Source organism: Sebastes fasciatus, chromosome 22 (assembly GCF_043250625.1).
Source record: "Sebastes fasciatus isolate fSebFas1 chromosome 22, fSebFas1.pri, whole genome shotgun sequence".
Classification (NCBI taxonomy): Eukaryota; Metazoa; Chordata; class Actinopteri; order Perciformes; family Sebastidae; genus Sebastes; species Sebastes fasciatus.
The window spans coordinates 17,601,526-17,623,275 of record NC_133816.1 but is presented as its reverse complement, the minus strand read 5'-3'; the positions used below and the strand labels follow the sequence as shown (position 1 = coordinate 17,623,275).

Genomic DNA, 21,750 nt, shown 5'->3' with positions numbered 1-21,750 from the left:
GTGTCTGCGTCATTGCTTTCAAACGTCTCTGTTTCTGTCCGTCAAGACTAAAATGCAACCACGGACTTTTAAAACTAAAACAGGGTCAGCAGCATTTTCAAGTAGTGTGGACGCCAGGCACAAACGTAGCAAAAGTTATGTTAAAACTTAATAGTGTGGATGTAGCCACCTACAGAGGGTGAATACAGGTATATTCAGACAGGCAGTATGAGAAAAGTAATGTGTTTTTGAACATTAAAGCATGTAAACATGTTCTAGTAGAAACCCAAAAATACAAGTATGAACCCAGAAATGAGCATGATATGTCCCCTTTAAAGTTAATGCTTAAATGAAGTGATAATAATACATTATAGAGTGGTAATATTGCTGTCAGTGGGCATGGGCATACGTAACAGAGACTAACTTAATAACAACAACAACAACAAAGAGGGAGAAGATAAATAAAACTGTAATAAGAGAACTTCCTTGCTCCTCTCTGTTGCTGAAATTGCCCTCAAAATGATCTATTCTCTCTCTAGATGATTATGGGAAAGTGGTCCAAAGCTTTTGCCGTGAAAACAATTTTAAGAGCATTCAGGTAGGGGTCAACAGATCGCTGTGTACCGAAACACTTCAGGGTTGAAACAATACACCCAGCCCCGACACAATAACACTTCTGGCTTCGGGCACCACACACACACACACACTTACATTTCCCTGCCCACTGTTGCCCCAAGGTTGAAACTCTAAACCTAATCACTCAGTACTCGGAGGAGGCAACTCTCCCGCACTCTACCGACCTAATCCCTCCACACATTTCTTTTACTGTGTGTGTTTGTGTGCATGTTTGCATGTAAGCAGATGCCCTGTTATACCTTTGCGTATACAATAGAGGAGCATGTCTGTGTGCTTGGGTAATTTCTTCTTTCTTTTCTATCTCCCATTCTTGCGTGAAGATATTAGAGCTGTGGTGTAGTGAAGCATCAAAGTAAACTGCTGGAGTGTGTGCTGAAATACTGCGGGTGCTTTCCTATGGGTGAAACTTGCAGTGTATTGTCTGTATATACAGTACGGTCTTCATCTGTGGGTATATTGGCTGGAGTTAGGCACAGACTAACCTGGGATGCAGTAATGTGCCCGATACTACCCCAAATGTATCAACATGTAAATCACAAAAATAATGAATAATATAATAGTCATTATAAAATCATTAAAAGGTAACACTTAATTTTACAGGTGCGCAAATTTCATGGTAATTAGGTGATAATTAGCAAGTAAACTATTTGAAATTACTGCCAAATTACCCCAATATTTACCTGAAAATCTATAAAAAAATACTTTATTATAAACATTATTTAATAATTATATGCTAAAATAGCATATAATGGTTCAAATAGGGCCCTTAGGCTTGAGAAGAGGCTGTGCGCTGCTCTTCATCGGAGGTGGAAAACCAAAACTCTACACAATTGTAACTTGTGTAATTGGAAACTTCAAAAAAGTTACGTTAATTATTATCTATTTATCAGCAGACATGGAAATAAAGCATATCAATTAACTTTGTATTCTTTTCCTGGAAATGTATTAAATAAATTACCAGTTCTCTTGAAACGTTTTTTTAAACTGACTATACCTGGGACATTAAAAAAAATAGATAATTAGAAAATAAATTAAAAAGAAGAAATTCATTTTCTAATTATTCCCATCACTCTTAGTGAGAGAAGAAGAAGAAGAATAAGAAGAAGGGTGTCTGCGTCATCGTTTTCAAAGGTCTCCGTCTCTGTCCGTCCAGACTAAAACTCTCCATTTCAAGGACTCAAACGCTGGAGTAGTGTGGACGCTAGGCATAAACGTAGCAAAAGTTATGTTAAAACTTAATAGTGTGGATGTAGCCTCCTACAGAGGGTGAATACAGGTACATTCAGACAGACAGTATGAGAATAATAATGTGTTTTTTGAACATTAAAGCATGTAAACATGTTCTAGTAGAAACCCAAAATACAAGTATGAACCCGAAAATGAGCACGATATGTCCCCTTTAAAGTTAATGCTTAAAATAAGTGATACATTATAGAGTGCTAATATTGCTGTCAGTAGGCACATTTCAAATAATTTAAGCTAATTATTATCTATTTATCAGCAGACATGGAAATAAAGCATATCAATTAACTTTGTATTCTTTTCCTGGAAATGTATTAAATAAATTACCAGCTCTCTTTTGAAACTTTTTTAAACTGACGAGACCTGGGACATTAAAAAAAATAGATAATTAGAAAATAAATTAAAAAGAAGAAATTAATTTTCTCATTATTCCCATCACTCTTAGTGAGGAGAAGAAGAAGGAGAAGAAGAAGAAGAAGAAGAAGAAGAAGACTCTGATTGGTTGGTTTGCCAATTAGAGGATGACGTCATGCAGGTGGGCAGTGATGTTGAACTTCGCTGCTGATGATATCCGGAATACAGGACGTCTAAAAGGTCAGTGAACAGTTTCATGGACATCATTTGGACTGTTGCTGTGTTTCTGGACATTATTACTAACTTGTGCAGCGCTGCTGTGTGCTGCTCAGAGTGTGTTTTGGGTGTTTTTAAGGAGAGTTTCTCACTGTGTGTCGCAGTTTAGCTCATTGTGCTATCACTCTCCCACTGTGCGCGTGGGCCCGCACGCTATGTTTACTCCCTGTCTGAGCTCTCTCTTTCTCTCCCTCCACCTCCCTCTTTCTCTCCCTCTTTCTCTCCCTCCACCTCCCTCTTTCTCTCATCCACATCCCTCTTTCTCTCCCTCTTTCTCTCCCTCCACCTCCCTCTTTCTCTCCCTCTGTCTCTCCCTCCACCTCCCTCTTTCTCTCCCTCTTTCTCTCCCTCCACCTCCCTCTTTCTCTCATCCACATCCCTCTTTCTCTCCCTCTTTCTCTCCCTCCACCTCCCTCTTTCTCTCCCTCTGTCTCTCCCTCCACCTCCCTCTTTCTCTCCCTCTTTCTCTCCCTCCACCTCCCTCTTTCTCTCCCTCTTTCTCTCATCCACATCCCTCTTTCTCTCCCTCTTTCTCTCCCTCCACCTCCCTCTTTCTCTCCCTCTTTCTCTCCCTCCACCTCCCTCTTTCTCTCCCTCTTTCTCTCCCTCCACCTCCCTCTTTCTCTCCCTCTGTCTCTCCCTCCACCTCCCTCTTTCTCTCCCTCCACCTCCCTCTCATACTGGATGTTTGGAGCATCTCGTACACAGTATAGTGTTTTTAAGGATTTGACATAGTTTGCTGGTGGGATGACTTAATCATGAGCATCCTCGGGTTGTGCTGTGAGGCTTGATATATTTAAATTTAAGCCTGGATTTTGTCTATTTCAGATCCTTTAGGGTGCATGTCCATAATGTCTGACACTGCTCTAACTCTCTTGCTGTTTTTGTATGGTAGTATAACTATTGGAGTAAAACCCACTCTGAATCTTGAACATACAGTAACTTTCTGTGATCCTGTTGGCATGGCCAGTTGTGTAAAGTATTCAGTATCTTACTTGAGTAAAAGTAACAATACCACAGTGTTAAAATAATCTTCATTCAAAATGTACAAAAGTATCAGCATCAAAATAAACTCAATGTACTCATTATGCAGAATAATATATATTGGATTATTGGATTATTGGATTATAATTAGTGATGCATTTATGTGCTCATCATTTTAATGTTGCTCATTTTAATTACTTTATATGCTGCTGGGTAGTTTAACCTATAATATATATTTTTATTTTGTATTAGTAATACAAATCTTCAAAGTAACTAACAACTAAAGTTATCAAATAAATGTTGTAGAGTAAAAAATACAATATTTCCTTCAGAGATGAAGTGGAGTAGAAGGTTAAAGTAGCATGAAATGGAAATACTCAAGTAAAGTACCTCAAAATTGTACTTAAACCTGCAGTAGGCAGAATATTTTTTGGCATCATTGGGCAAAAATTCCATAATAACCTTTCAGCATATTGTAATTCAAGTGCTCTGAGAGAAAACTAGACAACTGCACCTCCTCATGGCTCTGTTATAGGCTTTAAAGAATCTAGCCCGTGACGGGAGACTTTAGCCAATCACAGGTCATTTCATTGAGAGAGAGCTTTTTTCATTTTACAGCTAAACCGTGCACTACAAAATGGTTCTGAAAACGTTTGAGGCGAGAAATAGGCATTACAGTAACAGCGCTGCTTAGTTTGACCGTTTGATCGAGGTTCGCGAGTGATTTACAGCTGCTCAGAGACGGCAGCTGGACGGCAGACTCCAGATCAGCTCTGACTGCTTGTTTTCCTGTCTGTGAAATCTTCCATAACAAGACACAGAGGCACATGATTTTTCCAGATTTCTAATGCACTACTGTCAGGATATAGTGACCGTTTTACAAAAATAACCATCATAAATAATACTTTTTTTTAATCATATTTGCTCCAATTCTACCCACTGCTGCTTTAAGCACAATACTTGAGTAAATGTACAAAGTAACTTTCCACCACTGGGCATATATTTCTCTTATGGAGCAGTTGTAATGTATCATTTCATGGTGTAGGTAGGGCCTGGATAATGACTCAAGCCCAGGGGCCCCAGCCATCCCAAGGCCTCCCTCCCACTACTATGTGTGGGTCTGTTCATTGTATACAGTATTTGCACTTTAGCCCTGGGAGGAGACTTCAAAATTGCTTTTTGTATGAAATAGATACAATGCATATGCATCTATGCTCTGTCTTTGTGTGTGTGCATGTGCAGCACATCTTTAAGTATATATTTATCTGTGCAGAGACATGTATGTATGCTTGAATGTACACTGTGTGTATATATATATAGATATGTGTGTGTGTGGGTGTGCAATAAGTTTAGGGAGTCAGCAGGGGTCCCGCGGGGGCTGATTAGTGGACCCTACCAAAATGTCATTAGGGTGTAATGAAAAAGCAGCCCTGGTGCTAATGCATAATAAAGTGAATGGGCTGTTACATTACCGCAGTGTCCAGACTACGCCTGTTGGCACATCAGCACTCCATTGGTTTGTACGCACATGTGTGTGCGTGCGTGTGTGTGTGTAGAAGCCCTACATCAAATATCTGAGGAAAAGATGACGGAAACAGAGTTGACAGAACGCCAACAGGAGTGTATGTGTGTGTGTGTGTGTGTGTGTGTGTGGGAGAGAGAAAGGAAAGAGTGAGTCGGACCTTTCAATTGTGTTCGCGATCTCATATGGGTGCAATTGCGTGTGAGCGTTCAAAGTCAATTTTCTTCTCTATGCACATATGCCTGTGCATACAGGCCAATGTTTATGGGTGGATACTATATTTGTGTATACAGGTCATGTCACTGAGTGTATGCAAATATCATACAGTAGATGTGTGTGCATCTGAAAGTTATTGTATAAGCTAGTTTTCTTACCTCCATGTGTGCGTGTGTATGTGCATACTGCATATGTATTGGCTCCGTGACTCCCATCTACATTTTCAAAGAGTAATATCAGTGGCAGGGCCGAGAGAAGTGCTTTCATTCAGTGGTTGATACAGTAATCACAGTGACGGAGAAGTAATAACTGTCTACTATGCCGCTATTTAACTGCTGCGGCCTTGACTTCACTATTGACTGCATTAGAGAGCGTTGCATTCAGCTTCGTTACACTCTTGTGTGTGCGTTGTGGCCTTATGAGTGGTGCCGTGGAGTGCAGTGACTGGTTGCTTATTGTGCCAGGCAGTTAAGTATAAAAAAGTGTATAAAGAAAAAGCCCTGCTCTGAAACGTTAAACGGCTGCCTGTCTTCCTTTTTTCCTCGACAGGGACCACAGTGAAGGGCGAACGAGGATGCGTGTGTAATCCATTCCCCCTCTCTCTCTCCCTCTCTCTCTCCCTCCCTCCGTCTCTGTCACAGCATCATCTCTTTTCTTTCTAAGTCCCTTCAGAATGATTGAATATTTACTCTCATTTAATGTTGCTGTCCAGAAGACATCGGGCAACAGAGACTCACACATACACAAATTCACAGCGCTCACACTCACACAGCCTAGTCTACCCATTTAATTAAGCACTCTATGAATAATTCAGTTTGAGCCTCTGGGCTGGAGATAATTATAACGATCAGGATAATAATGTTTATTTTGCTTTTTATTGTATTAAGACATCAATATCTCTGCAGTGCAGTGTGGACAGTTTGCAGCTACACTTCTAACGCCTGAAGCACCACCTCTAATAGCAGAGTGTCTATCTTATGTGTATGTTTGTCGCTTGAATACGTGAGAGGAAAGTTATAAAGTTGTTAGAGTTGGCCTCCTTGATGATGCCAGACAAGCTTTTTTTTAATATTTTATATCAATTATGAATTGATGATAATTACGGGGTGTAAGAAAATATGGATACACATGAGTATCATTATTTTATGTTGTGTGATACTGTATTTATTCTGCAAAACACTGTATCCATTTTTCATTAACCTCTTATTCTACTTATGCGGCCACTATTTGATCTTTCGGATGTTGTAGTGGGCTCAGTTTTAAATCCAGAGTGAAGTTACTGGCATCATATGAAACTAGAAAACCTAAGGAATCCATTGATACCAAGCCGCATGTCATACTGGCATGGTTATTTTCCTTGACCTCTGACCTCCAGATATGTGAATGAAATTGGGTTCTATGGGTACCCACGAGTCTTTCCTTTACAGACATGCCCACTTTATGATAATATAATTTGAAATTGATTTATTAATGCCAGAATCGCAATACTTGTAGAATTGCAATACTTAAAAATCGCAATACATATCGAATCGGCACAAAAGTATTGTGATAGTATTGAATCGGGAGATAGGTGTATCGTCCCATCTCTAGTTATTTTTGCCTATTCTAAAGTTGTTTGTTTGACAGTTTTCCTAAAATTGAATTTAAATAAACAGCAATATATCGCTATATATTGAATTGTTGCTCCTGTATCATGGTACGTATTGTATTACCAGATTCTTGCCAGATCACAGCCCTAATAATAATCCCAAAAGTCGGCGTTTCAATCCCAGCACTGCGACGTCGACCTTGACAACTGTGACTCCTATCACTCCCAGTAGAAATATCAGAACCCATAATCCTCAGTTTAGTAGATCAATGATATATAATGTGATTACAGTGGGGCTCACTGGGCACAGCAGCTGCTCTCCATCCTATGTGGCCTCTATCAAGTTCTGATTAGTCAATGATTGTCTATTCTTTGCCGGGCATATGGAATCAGCAGTCTATTCGCTGTTGCTGTATAGTCATTGATTAACCCCGGCAACAGACGCGGGAACTGTGATTGTGCTGTATTGTTGGTCTGCACCCCGGCATATTGCGACACGGTGGGTAGTCTTTTTCCAAATGGCTGCAATTTGCTATTCTCTCTGAAGATTATTGTAAATCTTTTCTCTTTCTTTATTCTGCAGCCGAGAGGTGGGAGAAATGAAATGACACGGAACTGAGTCATGAGTTGAATTTGATGCCGTGACGTATTTGGGATGTGCCGTATTCTTCTGCATTGTTCATCATTCTTCGTCACCACACGTGTATTGCTGTTATTAAAGTAGCAATCATCTTCATCATCTTGTCTCATAGATTTGCTGTCATCATCATAGTTATTTATCCATCCATCCTACCCTTCCATCCTCCTACCCATCATCAAGCAGCCCCCATGCACACAAAACAACACACATCTATTCTATTAGGCCTGAGATCCTTAAAGTCTCCCATTGATCCGTCTCTCTGTCACCCGCCCAAAGCTCCAGGGCTTTTGTCCAGACACCCAGCCTCGTCGAGAGGCCTGGCCCAGCCAAGGCCTCTCCCTGTGGGCTTCGGCAGCAGGGAAAAGTCCATCTGCAGAGCTGGAGCTGCTTAGAGTTAACCCATCAGTCACTGGGGCTGATGGATAGCCCAGACAGACAGGGAGGTTGTTGGGGTACATGAAGACACACACACACACAGAAGCAAACCGAACAACAGATTGACAGACTGCCTGTGTGTGTGTACGTATGTGTGTGTGGTGCACAAGTCCAAGAAACTTGAGAAACTTTCAAGTGCCTCTTGTGTCCCCTCAGCGTCCGCCTCATTTGATTAGTGGCCTGAAGGGGCCCGTGGATCAATAACTGAGTTGGGTTGCCCCCTACAGCTTTGCACACACACACACACACACACACACATACAGTCAAACACACACACACACACACACGGCATGGAGCTCTGCAGCAGTTCATTTAGGCCAAGCCGTCAATCATCAAAATGTGGACAGGTCCACTCTGGCCCAGCCTATCTAGGACGCTGGAGGGGGCCTTATGTTGGTGTGTGTGTGTGTGTTTATGCGGATGAGATATTATGTGTCAGCTTAGTCCATCTGTCTTGTGTATATGTGTGTGTGTAAGTACCAATTAGTTCATGTTCCTTGTTATTCCCGCCAATAATGGCACGCCAATATGAGCAAGTGGGTCAATAATCCTGAAGTCAGACAGATTTTTTTTTCCTTTAATCCTCATTTAACCAGGTATGATAATTTAAGAAACATGCTTATATGACTTGACAACAGTGTACACACACACACACACACACACACACACACACACAGGCTGGTGTGATGTCACCACCCAGTATGACCGCAATCCCCCACCACTGGATATTAGGTTAACTGCTGTGCTCAAGGGCACTTTGACATTAATTGTGGAGGGAGGTTAGAGCATTTTATCATTCAAATTTTCCCATGTGGCCCAGTAATTGGAACGGGTGGAACAAAAGAACCATTAGGGCGACCACCTGCAGCTTTATAAAGTGGATAAAAGACACTAAATGATGAAAACAGCATCTTTGTACACGTTGGATACTACAAAAAAAGGCTTGTGTTTAATCATCCCACAAGTGATGTGACCACTTTTGTGGCAGTTTTTACAAAGTTTTAACATCATTAAATCAAGTTAAGTTGTGTGCCACCAGGTAAAATTTGTAATCTGCTTTAAGGCACAAATGAGGAACTCTTTTTACCATAATTCACTGTTCTACCTGCATATCTTCAGCTGCACAGTGACTTAACTTGTCAGAATGTATATTCACTATCAAAGGCTGCAGGGCTGTTAACGCCTCTTATCCTTCTTTTTGCTCTTCAAAACAACTCAAGGTTGAGCGACAGTGAGGCAGATATATAAAGCATACAGCATATGTCCTGTTTTGTGACAGGACGTGTCAGAGTAATTGTAAAAGTGGCGCTGATTTAAATGCTAGGTGCAATGTTGTGTCTGGCAGGCCGAAATTCGACCTCCCACGGGCGGCCGCCAGAGATTGTTGTATTCATTATCCTGTTTAAATCGATCTAAGATAAAAAAGCATAATGGGTAGAGCATTCATTCTTTTTGCATTGGAAAGCTTTTGTCTTTCACTTTATCCCATTGTACGCTCGTGATGACATCATTCCATTACGTTATGTGCAGTACAAATTGTGGTGACCACACGCCGTGGCGCCAGAGTATTGCCTCGTAATGGCTGTGGGAGATCATTGTTAGCAGGATCCTGTTTCCACCAATCTAAAATCAAAAACACAATAGCTAGAGCATCAATTCTTTAAGCAGCAGAAAGCTAAGGCTTCCTTCTATTGCGTCATCACGTTGTACGCTTGTGATGACGTCATTACGTTACATTACGTGAGGAATGTAACGAAACTATCAAACCCCTTTGCAATCGATCTGCTCATAAAAATGAGCATATCTCAATAACTAAAAAAATTAGCATACTTCAAATAACTTATGGAGTGTTAATAAATATTTTGTTCATTCATTTCTACATTTAGAAATATTAAATATATTTAGAAATAAATATATAAATATAACAATATACAATATATGTTTTGTGTTCATTTAGTAACATTTTAGGAAAAAAACATTTGATTTATTTTTAATTTATGATACAATGTCAATACTTTTATCAATTATTATAGTTTATTAACCGACATAACCTTGTTGCTTAGGTTGTACAGATTTCAGGGATATGAAACATTTGAAGATACCCCAAGAAATGACCTCACAATAAGCAAAAATACCAAAGGAGGCACTGGCGGACCATTTCTATTGCGGAGTTCAATGGGTTAAACATTTAGCTAATATTTCTCACGATCTCCTCCTCTAAGATGTCAGATTTAAACCCTGTTAGCCGGGGCGCACCGGAAGCTCACCTGGTAGAGCAGGTGCCCCATGTACCAAGGCTGAATCCTGACTGCAGCGGCCCAGGATCGAATCTGACCCGTGGCCATTTACAGCATGTTATCTCCTCTCTCTCCCTCTTTCAAGACTATCACTATCTCTATCTCTATCAAAGAAAGGCAAAAAGATCCCACCCACATTACAACTTGAGGAAAAAAAATTGCAAAATCAGACCAAAAGGTGTAAATTCATCCCATCTGAAGCTGACCTCAGGTCCAGGCATGTCACAGGAGGTCAGCACTCAGTCCTAGTGGTCATTTTGGTGCCCTTTGTGATCCACTTGTCCAAGCTTAATGGAACAGAGTGTTCGACAAACGGCCTGTCCACCCACGTGCGCCTCAGAACCTTGTAGACGCCACCGCAGCTGACCGCATTGCTACTCACTCAATTTCACACAAAATGCTCACACTTAAACACACGCTGTCACCTTCCCTGGGGTGCTCTCCTCCGGCCACCGAAGCACAGCCCTTTCGCCCACGCCGCTGTCACTCACTCGTAGCTCCGCCCGCTCGCTCTGCCTTCCCACACACACACACGCGTACACACATAAAGTCATCGGCCGCCCACACGTGCCAGTTAACCTACTAATGAGGCGGCATGGGTCGTGTCGTGTTCCGCTGCCCCCACGGGGCTGACCGACCTGTCTGCGCGTCAGTTTCATTCCCGCCCACGCTGACTGCCTGATGGACTGCCTCGCCTAATTGACTGACTGAATTACCGACTGACCGTCTGGATGACTGACTGGATAAACACGTAGCATGCTGGGATAGCGTGGGCGTGGGAACTTGAAGCGAAGCATGTGGGTGTACACTGGAGCGCAAAGGGATGGCTGCAGAGCAAAGAATCCATATGAATCCATTCTTTTAATATTCCTATATGGATTCATAGCATGTTGTAGTTATGGCTGAGTAGTAGCTTTTGCTCGCTTCATACATATTGCATTACTGCCTTTAATGGTTCCTCGACATTCCTGTAGGGTACAGTTTTGCTGCAGGACTAAATAGTCGTAATGATCAGACTCATTACACCACTTTTAAAATTCATTCTGCACAGTTTAAAAAGTATTTTTTATGGCTTCAGAAAATAAAAAAAAATCTAAAAAAATATTAATTTTTCATGGTAATAAAGATGATTAAGCACGTTCTTTAATAGATGTACTGTGTGTTTTACTCTGTTTCTCTGGTCTATAATCACCTAGGAACTCTTGGCAGAGCAGTTTTTGTTTGCACTCTGCTTTTTAAGTGCGATAGTGAGCACATTGTCAGCAAAATGTAATAGATCTGTGCAGGAAAAAACAGTTTATTCAATTAATTTCCCTCACATTAAACATGTTACACACCTCCTGTTCTTGCACTGTCAGAGTAATGGCTGGGAGTGCTCAGGCTTAGCTGTAACAATTAAAATCAAATGGAAGTTTGTTGTTTCCTGCGCCGAACTGATGGACAGTTATTTTAGTACCAATTGATATGCAGCACCTGTCCTTGCTTTCCCTTTGAGCGAGTGTATGGTGTCATGTGTTTTCTCTGTGTGTGTGTGTGTGTGTGTGACTCATGCCAGTCCCTGGGTGATGATCATCTATTGTGAGCGCGGCAGCAGCCCGAACACTTGACTGCACAACTGTTAATTTCTCTCTCAGCGCATAAATTAATAGTTCATAAATAAGCGAATAAATTAAAGAATGGATGGGAGGAGAGAGAGGGAGGAGAGGAAAGGGGGCAGGAAAAACTTTCTCATCAGAAAAATTTAATTTCTCACTCCGACACCCACGAGAACGGGGGGAGGGAGGCTCGGGTGGACGGTAATGGATGTGTGTGTGTGTGTGTGTGTGTGAGGGATTCATTTTCAGGCTTTCTATCACACCCCTCTGAGCACTGACATGCTGGCATGTTTTTTTTTTTTTCTCTTTTCCCGAGATCCACATTCGATAAACATCTGTGCCTATTGCTGAACAGACACACAACTAAGAGGCCTGACAGAGCTGGTTTGTCTTTTTTATTATGAGGAGCCATAATGTATCAAAGCACAGTTTTAACAACAGTAACTAGATAACTCCTCGGTCTCCACCTTACAGACATCAGGAGAATGAGAGGCGGAGCATGGTGCTCACCTGTAGATACAGCATGGTATCGTGATATTTTGCGTGGCATTATTGTATCATCGCGTCAAGTATCAATCTTTTACTATATAAACTATTAATATTGGTAAGACAATATAGACTCTATTTCTAACAGTTCAATTTGTCATGTGCATGATGCAACATTTATGTTTTTTTGAGATGAAGGGGACTGCATTTTTTCTTTTTGTAAAAGTTGCATTGTTCAAAATACCTGTAATGGTACAGTAATCCAGTCCACACAAGTTTGCATTCAGTTAAAGTCCCCATGAAATGAAAAATACATTTTCCCAGTTAGTCAGAAAATCAGTTTCAGAGTATTTTTACATCAAAATCTGATCAATCATCCCCGTCTTTTCTCTTCCTGTGAACGGTTTCAAATGTTTGATGACTCATCCTGCGTTCAGGGGCATTTACCAAAATTCATCCAATCAAATGAGACTTTGGGGGACCAGCTAGCCAATCGTTTGTGGATCGAATCAGTATACATTCTTTGATTGACGTAGCTAACAGAGCAATATGGAGAGAGACAGGAAGAGAGGGCAAAAGTGGGCAAAAAACGCTGTTTTCATTTCCAAAACAACGTGGCTAAGATCTGCTTTGAAACTTTACCGACTGTGTCAGTGCAGTGCGGCAAGACATCCAGTGAACGTCCACCAGATGACAACGCAAAACGACCGATCGGTGTTTTTGCCGTTCATCTGCATGTACTTCCTGCGCTGCAGTAACGTTGCCACACAGCCAGTTGAAAATCGGCAAAGTTTCCCTTTCATCTCGTCCTCTGCCTGATCTAACAACAGGTGAGGGAGGTGTGTGTGTGGAGCGGTGTGGAGCCAGCCATGGAGCCGAATGTATCTGCTCTGTAGCTCCTGGCTCTGTATCGAACTAAACTCTAAGCCCCACTTTTCAGCGGCCCAATGAAATGCGAATGATTCGATTTAAATCCCTCTTGTAATGTACACCGCTCAAATATTCTGTTTCACTGTGAGATACATCACAGTACAGCAGTTAAAGATGCTCTAACTTCCATTTCATGGGGACTTTAAGTTGGACTATATGTAGACTGTAATACAAACAGATCAGTTTGTTGGGTGCATGATGCAACAGTGTTGGTCAATCTGTCTGCTTGACTGACAGTCTCATTTTGCTGCAATAGAAATGATTAAAGTGAGATTAACAGAGTGAAAACTGTATCTTATTAGATAAAAAAAGATGTTTACAAACTGCATAATTTGTAAAAGATAATACTGTATAACGCAATATATCTTATCGCAATACACATATAGCATATCGCGAAATGTTTGAATCTCAATAACATCGTATTGTGACTTGTGATAATAATGTATGGTGGGGCCTCTGGTGATTCCCACCCCTACTAATGTCCTAGTAGATACATTGAATTTGCTCATTGTTTCATAAAAACACATTACACACACGGGAAAAGTGTTATTTCAGTCCAAAATATCACAGTTAATCATTATGGCAAATACAATTCACCTTGGTGTAATCGCTCCACTCAAAGCCGTTTTTACTGTCAAATCAGAAAGCAATACTTTCCTGTGCAGAGTGCAATAACGTAAACCTCCAGGGGTACAAGACACTGCTGAAATGAAGTTGTTGTTCCCTGTTATTTTCAACAAAATGCTAGTTGATGAAATATGTCTTTAAATGTCTTGAATATCATAAAAATAGAAATCCAAATAAGGTCAAGTGAATCAGCTTTCAGTGGCTGCTGACAGGTTTAACGCAGCAGCAGCCACTTGAGATTAAAAGCAGTTAGCAGCAGCAGTAGCACACGCCAACAGCAGTCGTAAATATAGAGATTGATGTGTTAAATATAGCATTTTTGTTTGGGAATGTGTGCATGCTGTAGGTGAGACATAACACGCTGATGATCACCTCCCATCAGCTAATGATAAACTCATATGAGTGGCGCTAATGACCCTGTGTTCCTGTCTGAAGCGAAGCTAAGAGCTCCATTTTGGCAGCTATAGTCTAATTATAATGCAAAGAAAGTCAAACTACAGAAAACTTTAAATCCCCCTTGTTTCTTTTGTTGTTTTAGACTAGGCGGATATACTGTAGACTTAAAACTAAAAGCTTCTCTGTTCCGTCTACAATGGTACATCATTAAAATCCGATGAGCTGAACTTTAACTGTAGCTAATAGACGGTAAACATGACATTATATCCAAAGTTTTTATCCATTTATATCATTAAAGGAGCTGTATCTCCGCATGATCTTGTCATCACAATTTCTCCAGACCTCAGTGAGCTTGAAAGCACAGTGTGTAGGATTTCGGGGGATCTTTTAGCAGAACTGGAATATAATATTCATAACTATGTTTTCATCAATGTATAATCACCTGAAACTAAGAATTGTTGTGTTTTCGTTACCTTAGAATGAGTCCTTCATATCTACATAGAGAGCAGGCCCTCATCCACATTATGTCTCGCCCCAACATCTAGTTTCAGTTTCAGAAGTATGTTGAATTGCAGAAGGAAGACATTTGATCGGCTGCATAATCACAAAATAATATGCAAGTGTCCGCAATGTGCGATAATGTTTGTGGTTGAGAATGTGTAATGTGCAAAAGCTGATTTCCCTGGCTAGTCATTAGTGTTTCCAATAAAGCGTGGATTGGCCCAGTGCAGATATTTGGCCAGCCATTTGGGCTTAAGGATGACTCCGTTGGGTTGGAACGCGGCCACGCTGGTGAACAGCTATGTTGTTTTGTTTGTTTTGATCCACTCCTCAGCACAGCATGCTGCTTGGAAGACTTTTCCCAGGATTACATGAAAAGTAGTTTACTACACTCACTGGATTCCGCCCAAAGACTGCTGAGAGACGAGGTCTGCTAAGACTACTTTGATTCAATTATTTATTTTGGCGCCCTGCTTTTGGATGTAGGTCTTTGCGACTGAGTGAATTCCTGAGACGCCTCTTTGACTTCACATCGTCCTGAACCGAAAATGACGGTACGCTTGGTGGAAAAGAACAAAACGAAACACCTTGAATCAATTACAAAGACGCAAGAAAGAAGCTGCGTGATCCAGTTAGCCAGATAGCAATGGAGGAAAGATATTTTTTATGGATGTTTTGCAGCCATACCTCCCTGAATACCACAGTGCTATCTTTTTCTCTGTGTTTCCAAACTTTTCCCTTGGTGTGATTGTCCTGAATGTGCCCTTGAAGGTAGCAGTCGACAACAGACGCTGCAGATCCTTCCTGTAAAAGTGTTTTTAATTATTAATGCTGGCCCTCCATACTGGCAGAACTCCAGGCTGCCCGTGGACGGCCACCACATTTCACGCACTCACTGCCATGAATTATTCTCACAGAACATGCTCGACACTCTCACACACACACACATGCCTGTACACACACATGCAAGAACACAAAACACAGGCCATTTGAAGTATTTATCATGTAGGTAAACACATAGAGATGCAGTAGTTATGCAAGAATATACACAAAACCTTCAAACAGAACGCACCTCCATGTTCCCTCTGTATGCTATCTGACACATTACACACACACTAAACCAGAGACACAATGGATCCCCGAGCACACACAGGCCATTTGCAGTATTTCTTCTATTCAGTGTATTCCGTCCAGCTGTCAGCCGCCTGTCAGTGTGTTCAGTTGCCAAGCAAACAGCCCCGCCTCCTCCCAATAATAAAATATGCCTTTAAAATGTCACTCTCTCCCCAAAGAGCAAAAGCAGAGGCAACAAATCGATTCACATTAGTTGTTCAATTGACTTTGGCTTGAACTTAGCTCCCAATCTCCCTTTGTCTCACCCATGTTCATTCCTTTTTTCCTCTCTCTCTTTCTTTCCTCTGTTGGTTTTCTATATTTTTACCCCCTGTCCCTCTCTAGCTGGTTCTCTCTTTGTCCCCTCCTCGTCACCTGCTTTTTCATTTCGCTTTTTTTCCGGGTTCACAGATCTCTCCTCCTCCTCCTTCCTCCCACTCACTCTTTTCTCACCTCTTCTCTATTTTCTCCCCCAGCTAATCTAAGCGAATGAATGCAGCGGCGGCGGCGGCACCATTCACTCTCCCCGCCGACCACCGCCGTGGCAGCACTCATTTCAATTTTCACCTCGTTTTAGACTTATCACATTGACATCATTAAGGCTCCCTCTCAGCGGCGCACTCATTCGTTATCCTCTCCATTTTACACCTTTCTATCTCTCTCTCTCTCTCCCTCTCTGTTTGTGTGTGTCTTCCTTTCTCCCTCTCTCTCGCCTCTCTCTCTCCTTATCTGTCTCGCTCATTGTCAGAGGATTTAAAAAGGCTCTCCATTTGAGAGCGGTGAGTGTCTCGGCTTTGGTTTTTCATCCCAGTGACAGAAACCTGTTGGAGTGTCTCCTTATTCACAATGAAAGAGTTGGACATTTTTTTTAAAAATGGGATAGCAGGGGAGCGGTGTTGGGCTTGTAAATCTGAAAAAGTGACACATGACTCATTCTGTTTGCTCGTTTCAAAAGTGATGATATTTCATTTCCCAATGGGAGGAATATTTTTTTATGGCAATTTCTAAGAGAACCCAGAAGAGGAGTCCAACTGGTAATTCTGAAGAGAAATGAAGAGAGATGATCTGTATTAGGAAACGGTTGCAATACTGTACTAATATACTACCATACAAATAAAGAAATACTGTACTACATCAACAAATGACACACTACTAGTGCTAGATTAGTCGCTCAACAGAAAATGTATTGGGAGCAGTTTGAAGACATCACCTTGGGCTCTTGGAATTTGTAATAAGCAGTTTTCTCTAATTTTATTGACTAAATTATTCATCAGTTATTTGGCTAAATAATCAACCTATTAATCAATAATGAAAAATAATCTTCGAGACGAGGACGGGAAGTCCTTGAAATGCTCACAAGAATGGAAATTTGTGCATCTACATCTAATTTGCACCATGACAAACTCTATCTGCGGAGGGAAGATTATGTGATACAAGTTCCAGAACAGCAAGGGCCCTTGTGTTGTGATCATAGAAATAGAATAGGAGTAGAACGGACATTACCATTCAAATCAACATAGCAGGATCAAAAAGTATAGAAGCAAAGAGACGAAACGCTGCTGCTTTTTTTGACAACAGCACTGCCGTCATTTTTGCAAAAGCACAGGGCACAACCTCTTATACATTCATGGTCTATTGTACATCTACTTTGGAGGTCCTTGATATGAAAAAGTTAGAAGATTGCTCTCTAAATCTGTATGTGTTTTTTTCTTACTTCCATTTATGTCCATCGGTAGTCGCTTTCAGTCCAACGTGGCGGAAGCATAGCTCTGCTGGTGGCCACTGACGTTGCAATGGAACAACCAATCAGCTTTCACTTCTTATCAATATACGTTCTTTGGCAGGATGGTCAGAGCGGCGGCCGTCGCGGACTCACTCATGCCGGCGTGACGTTTAAGTACTGTAAGAAAGAAAGTATGAATTGGCCTTAACAGATGTCGATTCGGTCCTGTTACTACCTCTGCTGCCGGCCTAGCGGCGAAGCAACACACTTTACGGCTCCACTGACGTGTGTTGTCACCATAACAACTAACAACAATCACCATTTTCCTTTGTACTAGTCAAATTAACACGGCAAACCGTCCAATGTCCGTTCTACTCCGATTCTGTTTGTGATTGCTTTGTCAATACTACACAGTGTACTTTCTTGTGTGATATTAGGGAGAAACCTAAGCCGAATAATAAACACAATTTCCACATCCCAGTTAAAATTCAGCTTTAAGCAAAACAGTAAGCTGAAATAGAAAATGTTGATTAGTTTCTGTAATGTCATGTGACTGGCCCAGAGCGCCTCCTGCAGCACTCTACTGTACTCTGTGTTTATGCATACATGCTCGGAGCTATATGTTTGCCCCACTACTTGCACCAGCTTATCTTCCAGCCAGCAGCATCTTGTTATCTGCGACTTGGAAATAAACACAATCGTAATGTGTGGTACTTTGTTCGCCCTATCTCGGTGCAGTGTTTTCTCAACATTGAATCAGTTTTGCCACGGCGTTGGTACTTCACTAGGCTTATCTCATTGTGTTGTCGTCCACATTAGAGGAGCCCTGCTGCAGCTTGCTACATCTGAATACCGTCTCCTGTTTGGCCTTCGCTCTCTCCTTACCTTATCTGAGCGCTGTTTTCACAGACGGTGTTTGACACAGAGGACCCTACCGTTGGCCGGGTGGCAGGGGTCAAGTGGAGAGAAACAGGCGAAGGGAGAGGTCAGGAGAAGGGGAAGAATAGAAAACAGGGAATGGAGTTGGAGGTGGGGGGAGGTTAAGACCCCACTGAAAAGGAGCCCAAAGTTAATATCACACGTCATCCCCCCACGCCTTAACCTGGGGCTAAACTAATACGGCCTTTCCTAATGAACAACATCGGCCCACATCTGTATTGTTAGTCAGGAATCTGCGCTGCCATCTTGGATCAATTTGAGGGCAAATAAAAAGTGCCAGGGCCATTTCTGGGTCTCCAGTGTCCCGCTCGCCTCACCGCAGGCTTTCACAAGGTGGGAGCCACAATGTAAGACTGTGCCCCAGGGGAAGGAAAGTGCAAGTTTCCCACAGACACACACACACAGAGCTCACCTCCCATCTATAAACAGAGGCCCAGGGTAGGGTGCGGTCCTGCGGCCAGCATCGGGGTGGTGTGTGTGTGTGTGTGTGTGTTGGGGTAGAAGCTACAGGTTAGAGGCTGGTGGCGACAGTGGCAGCGCCGCGGTGAGCATTACGAGCTTGGCGTCATGCACCCAGCGTGTCGCACCTCCCTGCCATGAGAGCCTGTAAAGGCGTTTTAAAATCCAACAGCCCTTCTCAACAGGAAACTGAGGTTTGCTGATGGAATTTTTTCTTATTTCTTTTTATAAACATCAAAACCAGCACGTCCTAATTAGCATCCAGCGTGCGTATGCATATTTGAGCATGCGTGCATGTGCATCCGTCTGTCTGTCCAGTGTGCACGTGCTCACCATTGCAGATGCACACTCCTGACAGCTGTATTTTGATTACGCATGTGTGTGGGTGTGGGTGTGATAAAAGTCAAAATAAGGGTGCCACATGGGATCGTTTATCTCGCGACAGACCACTTCTGTCTAATTAGTGTGAAGCACAGTAGAGAAATATAGGAAACTGTAATTAAAGTATGGGATCAAGATGTGAGCTGCTGCATATATGGTGCATGCGAACGTGTTTTGCTCGCAATATGCACCGTGTGTCCGAGTCCCTCAGGTGTTTCAGGTAAAGCTATCACTGCTGTCTGAGTTAATCAGCTGCATATGTTCATTCACACCCCACATGTCTTCTGAATGCAAAGAAACTGAAAGATTAAAGGTTTCCTGTTGTTGGGTAAGCCTAAACCCCACATTTTGAATCACTGGGATGATTTAGGATGCGTTCACATCAAGCAGCAGTTCATTTGAACTGTTAAAATGCTTCATTCGTCCGTCCAGGTGAGAACGAAGCATTCGCATTTACAGAGATACCCTTTTAAAATGCAGCTCTCTCTGTCCTCCTCCCAGACAACTGCAGCATGTTGTGGAAGGAGTTAGAACATAATCTGAACAGGAAATTGCTCCGGAACGCAAGGGTTTATGGGTATATGGAGACAGATTATAACGTCTTAAAGCCAAGTCACTGATGCTTGGAAAGCATAACAGAAAAAAAATAACCGAGGGCAGATTGCAGTCTGGGCCGATGCTCAGATTCTATTTTCGTATGTGTTTTTAACTGGTTTGTACAGCAGAGGAGGTTGATTATAAGAGCAAAAACCTATTATGCGAAGATGAAGTTTAAGGGACTAGAATCAGATTTGTTTTATGTGCCCGTAGGGCTAAATATACAACTTAAGAAGAAGTTACCATAAGTCTAATAAACAGGATTTTTAGTCTGTGTTGTTTTTGATTGGTTTTGAACCTTGGGTCACCTGTAATTAGGCATTTTCCACCAAAATAAAGCATATAAAAACTTCCAACATGGTTTCAACCAAAGGAAATGTGATGCTAGCTTGTCTGGAAGGAATAACGCTCCAAAGTTATGCTAAATTTTGGCAAGGAAAAACTGGCATGACCATTTTCAAAAGGGTCCCTTGACCTCTGACCTCCAGATATGTGAATGAAAATGGGTTCTATGGGTACCCACGAGTCTCCCCTTTACAGACATGCCCACTTTATGATAATCACATGCAGTTTTGGGCAAGTCATAGTCAAGTCAGCACACTGACACACTGACAGCTGTTGTTGCCTGTTGGGCTGCAGTTTGCCATGTTATGATTTGAGCATATTTCCTATGCTAAATGCAGTACCTGTGAGGGTTTCTGGACAATATGTGTCATTGTTTTGTGTTGTTAATTGATTTACAATAATAAATATATACATACATTTGCATAAAGCAACATATTTGTCCACAACCATGTTGATAAGAGTATTAAATACTTTACAAACCTCCCTTTGAGGCACATTTTGAACAGATAGAAAATGTGTTGTTTAGTGAGGGAGGAGGTTGGGGCACCATTTCTTTTATATATTATATATATATATTATTTATGAAGTACATTAAATTGATATAAGAGTTTTCTTCTGACCTCCTCTGCCTCTACGGACCAGCCTCCTCTGCTAAGCACATAGCTTGATATATCGGGCCTGTAGAGTCTGACTCGGCTCTCCGTTCTCCTCTCCCTTGTTGTGACATTTCTTCTTTACCTCATCTTTACCATTCTTGCTGTGTCGCACATCGAGGTTTTGGGAAAACAATTTGTCTCCGCGTAGAATGTGATAAATGAGAGCCATATGTCTTTGCAAGAACAGATTGAGCCCTGTGTGTGTTGACAGTACATTTTGTCCCAGTGGGGCTTCCATCGAAGCCTTGACATTTTCAGACAATATTGCGGTGTTGAGCCACAGTTAGGATTTCATAAGTCAAGCCAACACTAGAGACGTGTGTGTGTGTACGTGGGTGTGTGTGTGTGCGTGCGTCTACTAACATCACAATCATCTCTCTCCCTGTCTCTGCGTCTCAGTGTCTTTGTCACAACGCTTATTACTTTCTGCGGCATGTGTGTACACGTTTGTGTGTGTTTGCATGCATCTGTCTCCGAACATACTCTGAGTCTCTGAATATATGTTCCTTTGAATCCCTCTCCCTGTCACTCTGTTTGCCCTTTGTTTCATAAGCCTGTCTGTTTGTTGTCTGGGCTAAGATGACACATTATTTTTCCATATTTATCCGTCCATCTTTCCCCCAATTTTTGTCTTTTATCCAGGTGTTTTACTTTGTGTTTTCGCCCAGGTATCCGTGCCATTAGGGTGCACAGTCTCCGAGGCCTTGATGCTATCTGCCGCATGATATCTGAACTAATGCTGCACTTTTGTACCATCCCCATGAGCAATTGGCTGGTAAAAAAACAGGCTTTCCTCTCCTTTCAGCTGTCACAAGTCACAGGGAATGGCCTGA

The 21,750-nt window shown here is 41.8% G+C and overlaps 1 protein-coding gene across 1 annotated transcript in view; it reads left to right on the top strand.

Moving 5' to 3' along the window:
* The first annotated feature begins 2,372 nt into the window (after positions 1–2,372).
* The window catches only part of serpinh2 (serine (or cysteine) peptidase inhibitor, clade H, member 2), a 122,032-nt gene continuing 102,654 nt past the window's right edge, over positions 2,373–21,750 (top strand). Inside the window, exon 1 of the mRNA XM_074622816.1 lies at positions 2,373–2,451. The gene's annotated coding sequence lies outside the window, so the exon portion shown is untranslated. The remainder of the gene's footprint in view (positions 2,452–21,750) is intronic.